The sequence below is a fragment of the Pseudoliparis swirei genome, chromosome 3 (genome assembly GCF_029220125.1).
Source record: "Pseudoliparis swirei isolate HS2019 ecotype Mariana Trench chromosome 3, NWPU_hadal_v1, whole genome shotgun sequence".
Taxonomy (NCBI): Eukaryota; Metazoa; Chordata; class Actinopteri; order Perciformes; family Liparidae; genus Pseudoliparis; species Pseudoliparis swirei.
In genome coordinates, this window is record NC_079390.1 from 18,753,937 (window position 1) to 18,760,796 (window position 6,860).

Genomic DNA, 6,860 nt, shown 5'->3' on the forward strand with positions numbered 1-6,860 from the left:
CTTATGTTGCTCAATTCAATTCATTTTATTTTGTATACCTATATTCTGGGATAGCATAGATGAGACTCATGTCCTCACCTCTGGATGGAATAATAGCCCTTAAATGAAATTTTTTTTTTTTACTTCAATGGTTTTTTTTGTTAATAGAATTGATAATAAGTGGTGTGTGTGTGTGTGTGTTCTCTCTCAAATAATTGATGATAATTGGTGTGTTTGTTTGTGTGTGTGGATGTATTCTCTCAAAGAATGAGTTATGATTGTATGTAAGAGGACATTTTTGGGGGGAATTAAATGAAATGAGCAATGTTGTGTGACTGAATGATCAGGCATAGTGGTAAATAACCACCATAATCAGGAAAACAATAGATCCTGCCGTAAAGAGAGAATGTGGATGGCCCAAACGTTGCTGTGAAGAAGTCTGGTATTTAAAACACAATGGCCGACTTGTCCTCTGCAGGAAAGCGAACAAGCTTCTTTTGTCCTTTCAACGCCATAAGAAATGATCTACTGCTCTGCCCATGAGTAAATGGCCAACATCCGTCACCAGAAAGACTTCCTTCCTGGGCATAAATAAAGTTGAACATGTATGAACAACAGTGATGGCCGCTCTGATACTGCGGGGGGGGGGATTTGCATGCGAACAATCAGAGCTGATAAAGTTGAGCAGGGGGAAGAAAAGTCCTCCTGATGGACTGTATGTGCGCCCACGGCTGTTTATCTGAGAGATTATCTTGATTAGCTTTCCGTAAAAAAAGAAAAAAGAGGCATTTGTCCAATAAATTGACAAAATAGTGCGTAAATACTGACTTTTAGTTGCACCCACCTTGAGCTCTGATGGGCCCCTCAGACACCAGTGAATGCATCATGTTTGAGGTGCCTTTGCATCCCCCTCATGTCTCACCGTGACGGAGCGTTGTTAGGCGCAACGCTTGAGGCGGAAAATAACAAGATGGCATCAACAACATACTGTCCCTGTATCTGATGAGGCAGCAGAGCACGGATAATAAGTCATAAGGACCGTTGCTTGTAATCTTGATTGGCCGACCTATTATTTGTATCATATATATATTCCATGCTTAAACATAAGGACTGTCAGGAATACCATTGGATGCGTATCACCTGGATCTACCGCCCCCACCGCCATTATTACTCGTAATGAGACCCCGATATGTCTGCACCTTATTCTGACCCGAAGCTGGTAATAGAAAGAAGGGCCCTTTAAGAGGCTCCCGTGAATGGATTCTATTATAGATTAATTGATTAAGCGGGTGGCGCTTCGTGATATGACAATATATCTCTTTATTGATCTGCCTTTCAGTGAGATTGGCTGTTGCCCGACCTCCCTGAGGAATGGAGAGAGGAGAAGGGGTGGGGGGTAAGAAAATAAGAGGGGGAGAAAAGGAGAAGGTAAAGCAGGGCTATTTAGGGAGCAACTCATTTCCTGTTGCTTCCCTCAGCGTGGACACGGTCCCACGGCGTGCAATCCGACGGGCTGCAGTTCTCTTCTGCATAATATCATCTAATTTCTCCTGTTTCCTTCACCCTTTCCTCTGGTCTCATTATATAAGAATCCACCCTTCTTCCCGAGACCTCTTTGTCTTCCCTTTTTCTCCATAATAAGGGGCCCCCTATTAATTTTGGGCCTCTGAAGCGAGACGCGGCCCTCTGCGCCCACCCTCCACCTCCGCCGCGCTCTCTGCAAAATTGATATGAGTGGATGAAGACGGAGTGGGCCGGGCGTCCTCGTCTGTTCGCCAACACATTATGATGAGGATGGCAGATTGGAGCGTCAAAGACGACATTAACCTCTCGTGGGCCTTCCGGGGTTTGAGCCATTCAACTGGTTTCAGACACTGATTTTATTCGGTAATGAGAGGGGATTACATTTGGCACGCACACCGTGAGCTCCGTGGATCTCACTCTGAAGACAGCAGTTGAGTGGGTTGCCAATAGTGGGAATGAAAGAGGGCTGAGCTGGGTGAGGAAAATGGTTATTTTTAATGTCCAACCACCATTTAGCATTTTATGACTTGGCTGTCTTTTGAGTTGGCTGGACGACGAGGGCGTGGAGGAATCCTGAATGTGTTTTCATTGGTCCTGGGCCAGAGGAGCTTCAGTGCACCTTGGAATACATTACAGCGCCGATGTCACTCGACAACCTCACTCAATTGTTCACTTGGGTTTCGTTGGTAACACAGATGGCGTGCGCTTGAAAATGCGTTTGTTCCTTTTTAAAGCTCTAATTTCTTGACCAGACACACAGGAGAACCAGCAGGGAAGCTGAGCAACGTGTCCGTCCCAAAGTCACATAGAACACAACAATCTACCCGACGGAAGCAGCTCCTGTGTTCTGGTTTTGTGAATGGAATCTGGTGGCTTTGGAGAAAGGGATTTAACCCTCCTGTTACCTTTAGGGTCAATTTGACCCCATTCAATGTTTAATGTCGGTGTTCTTTCGGGTCAATTTGACCCCAGGCTGTTTTTCACTGTGTCAAACATATAAGAAATATCAACTTTTTTATGTATTTAAAGGGCTATTTAGGTAGTCAACAAACAAACATAAAGTACCTCACACTTAAACTTGGGAAACAATATTAATTCTAATAATTTTCTGGAGGTTTTAATAGCTGGGGTCAAATTGACCCCGAGGGTAAAATATGTCAGTAAATATAAAGGTAACAGGAGGGTTAAACATTGAATGGGGTCAAATTGACCCTAAGGCAACAGGAGGGTTAAAGGCACCAGACTCGATTCATAAAAAGCCTTGCCTTTTCAGTTTCACCTTTTCAAACTTCGCGAGGCTAACCCCGACTCGGCTTTCACCTTAACCCTGACTCAGCGTTCAGCTTAAAGATTAGCTCGCTGGCATTTGAGAACATCCGATGGAGCCGTGCTTTAGAACCACCTGTGTTACAGTTTAACCTCGCAAAGCGACGTCTTGTCACGTAGCGGATCAGTGGTCACTGAAAGTGGAGGCCAACAAACATCCTTCATTTGAATGTCGACATCGCAAACTTACAACCAAACCAAAGAGAGCCGTGAAGGTTTGAGCATCGATGGTGACCAGAGTCCAGCAGCCCTGCTACAAAGAACACCTTCGTAAAGGTCAGCGTCTGGAGGAGCAGTGAGGTGGGGATTCTTTTTAAAGCTGCAGGTAGTAGTTGCATTATTTAGGACACCTTAACAACATTCCTGGCAAAGAACAAAACAAGGACACGTGTGTCTCGGTCTAATCCTTGGACAGTAATAACTTCAGAGGGAGTATCTGGTGATTGGCTGTCGCGTATTGCATGATATTGTCCAGGATGCCGTGTTATTGTTTCAGCCCGCTCAGTTTCTGGCAGGAGATGGGCACCTTCTTTTAAAATAGGCTCGTTCTCAGGCTCCAAGTGGTGTCGGGACAGAGGGTCAGAGGACACCACCGGCTGCTCTGTAATTTAGCCTCCTCTGCTTCACCGCAGAGCTGACATCCGTTCGTTTCCCCAGAGATGAAATGACTTCCAATTCTCCTACAGTCCACTCGGGCGGTGGCAATTATGGTCCTACTTCTAGCACGCACACACACACACACACACACACACTCTCTCTGACAAAGCTGCCGGGGAGCCAGAACCAAATTGTCTCTCCCCTTTCTCTCACCTGGCATTAACAGGCAGCCGTGGCCTTTCACACAAGCCATCACGGCGCGTGACGGGAGCCATTCAAGCCGAGCAGTTAGTCGGCCTGCCTGAGATGTCTTATTTCCTGTCCAGAATATATGGAATGCCACTGGCAAGAGTGGAAAGAAAAGGCACCGATCAGTTATTGTGTTCTCTAACCGGTGAAGACCTTGTGATTAATCCGTTGCATGTTGCAGCATGCAAAGAGTTTACGCTCCTAAAGCGTATACCCGGTCACAATGTTATAGAAGAAGAAACCTTGTTTTCCCGTGAAGGGGTCTGCAGCCGGCTTTCTCAGTGTGTGATGGGAATGCCACGTGAGGTCAGAAGATGAGGAGAGCGAGATGGAAATCGGAAGAGAGATCGCAGCCCGATATTCGTCATTTCAAACCCCCGTTTCAACACACACTTCCAGGGAGCAATTATCAACAAAGGGAGGCACACACACACACCTACACACACCTACACACACGCAGCCATGATTTACTTGTTGATTGCAAACCGAAAACGCCAGAAGCTTTTGTCTCCTGCATTGAATTTGAGCTAATATTCTGTTATTACTTTAGTGGTTTGGTGCAAAATAGCGCATTATATTTTCGAGGACAGACCTGTTGTGTCTGGCAAATCAGGAAAGGGAAAGTAATTACACCAGGAATACACACAGCCAGCTCATTAGTCGTATTGAAAGTGGATCTAATAAAGCATCACAACACTCAGCAATAGTCTCGTTGTTCATGGGCGATGGCAGTAAATGGGGAGATACGGACGCTCGATATCAGTTGTTTCTCAAAAAGATTAAAACCTTTAGAGAGAACCAACCACACCTTCAATGTGACAAGAGTCCCTTTGATGAAAGCAAATCTGGTGTTTTACATTTCCACAAGCCACAGACTCTAACCGCTATTGCCACGTCAATTAAATACGGTCTTTGTTAGTTTGTTCTTGCACAAATTCTGGTTTAAATTTCAAGGTAAGATATTTTTCCTTTGTTTTTCGAATGTGCTCCTGCATTAAGCACCGTCAAGGTTGTGTGTAAGGTCGGCGATACATTATCTCAAACTGTTGTGTGTTCTCAATCAGATCAGCCAGTTCAGTATTTCCATTTAGAAGAATTTTGAAATGCCAAAAAGAAAAGAAGCAACGGTTTTGGCCCTGATTTTCTTATTCCAGTCCAACTCCATGGCTTCATTTGTGTGGTTTTAGGATGGATCGATGGATTGATCTGGGGCTCTGCATGAGGTAAGAGGCTCTGGCCCTCTCCTTGTGGTTAAAGCCCACTCCAGCTTCTCATCTGTTTGTATTTATTGGAGCAAAACCACCTCGACATCCATGTCCTTATTATTGTGCCTTTAACACGCTTTGCGGCTCAGAAGTTTTTCAGGAGCTAAGCAGTCACAGAAGAGCTCAAACCACACGACAATCAGACTGGGCAGCAGCTTAACGGACCGGATTTGGCTGCTTGTGGAAGACGGATTTCTGAAAGCACATTCACTGCAGTGATGCATGTCCCCAACATCATGGATGTGAGATCTGACTCTCTCTCTCTCATCCCTCTTTTAGATGCCTGCAACCCAAAATGCATTTGGATATTGGTCAAACTGATAAGCATCTGTCTACATGTAAGCTATATGCATGATACACTGGGGGTTGGCTGGCTCTGGGTTTAGTTTAGTTTATTAAGGATCCCCATTAGTCTACACCGTAGTAGAGACTATTCTTCCTGGGGTCCAGGCAAAAAACATTACAATACAATACAAATACATAAAATGCAGTACAGCATCATAAATGTTCACAAAAACACTTAGACTTAGAAAACAACATTTACATTAAAAGTAAAATACCTAAATACCTTAAATACCTAAAATAATAACCTAATCTACTATAATTTCCTTTCCGATTATTGCTGCCTTAAGTTTCCTTTTGAAATCACATTTATTTCTTGTTAGAGTCACATATGAGGGGAGCACATTCCAGTATGCAATGGCTCTGTACATTACTGATTTCTTTAGTGCATCAGTTCTTGGTAGAGGAAAAGACAACAACCTCCAGTTCCGTTTTAAACCTGTATTCTCTCTAATGTCCAGCCGGGGGCGACTCCTCTGGAGGTATGGAAATAGACTACTTCTCTCTTGATTTATTCCCTCAGTAAACATGAGTTTATGGTCTCAATCTCGAGTTTAACGTCTTCTTCAATACATCATGATGTTTAATGAGTAAATGATGGACCATGTAGAGTTAAATAGACCATAAAGCAGGGTATGCTTGAGGGCGGGGGTACACGGTATTTTAACATGTCTCTACCGCAGCGTTGTCCAGTGTTCGGTTGTACTGACCTTCGCTCTTTGTGTCACTTCTGGGTCCAAAAAAACCAAGATGGCGTTGGCCAAAATGCCGAACTCGCGGCTTTAAAACCGTATACATAAACCAATGGGTGACATAACAGTGACTGTCGACTTCTTGTACACGGTCTGTGAAGTCGCATGACAAAATACCCTCTGATAAATATGAAGAATAAACCCTGGCAACAGAGAAGAGAACATTCAGTGGTTGCGTCGGGTCTTTTAACTACGTTCCTCATATTTGTCTGGGAAGAGCTTCACCTCGAAGTCAGGAAAATCAATCTCACACCGAAATATGTGATGTTTGGATTGAAATAGTTATTACTTGCCTGGTACCCACATATTATTGGAGTGAAAGTGAAGAAGTTCGAGCTGTTGTTTGAGCCCTTTTGAGCCTTGCATCCGTTCACATAGAGCTGACTTACAGTCGCGGATTTCTGTGCCTTCAGTAAACAAGGAAACTATCTTTCCCATGGTCTGGCTTAGATAACATGCACCACAAAATGTGAGCAATATATCGGACACAGCTTCACTGTAACGAAGTGAGCCAATCGTGTTCCTTAATTAGCTGAAATCAAACCTGTGAAGCCTTGAGCTTTGTGTGTTAAAAACCAGGATATAGAAGCCCGAGTGTGGATAAGCCCTAAAGGTCCCCAGAGGAGCTTTCTCTTTCTACACGGAGCTTCATTCCATCCCTCTTGGCGCTCTCCTTCCTAACAGCCCTCCCTCTGCCTGGCGTGAAAATGTAAAGAGTCCAAGTGAAAAGTGGCACTGGCTTTCCTCCTCGACCCTCTTCGTAAGCTGTCAGGGTTAAGCCTCACTACCTCGAGGGGGAAAATGTGAGATGATGGGTGAGAGCCAA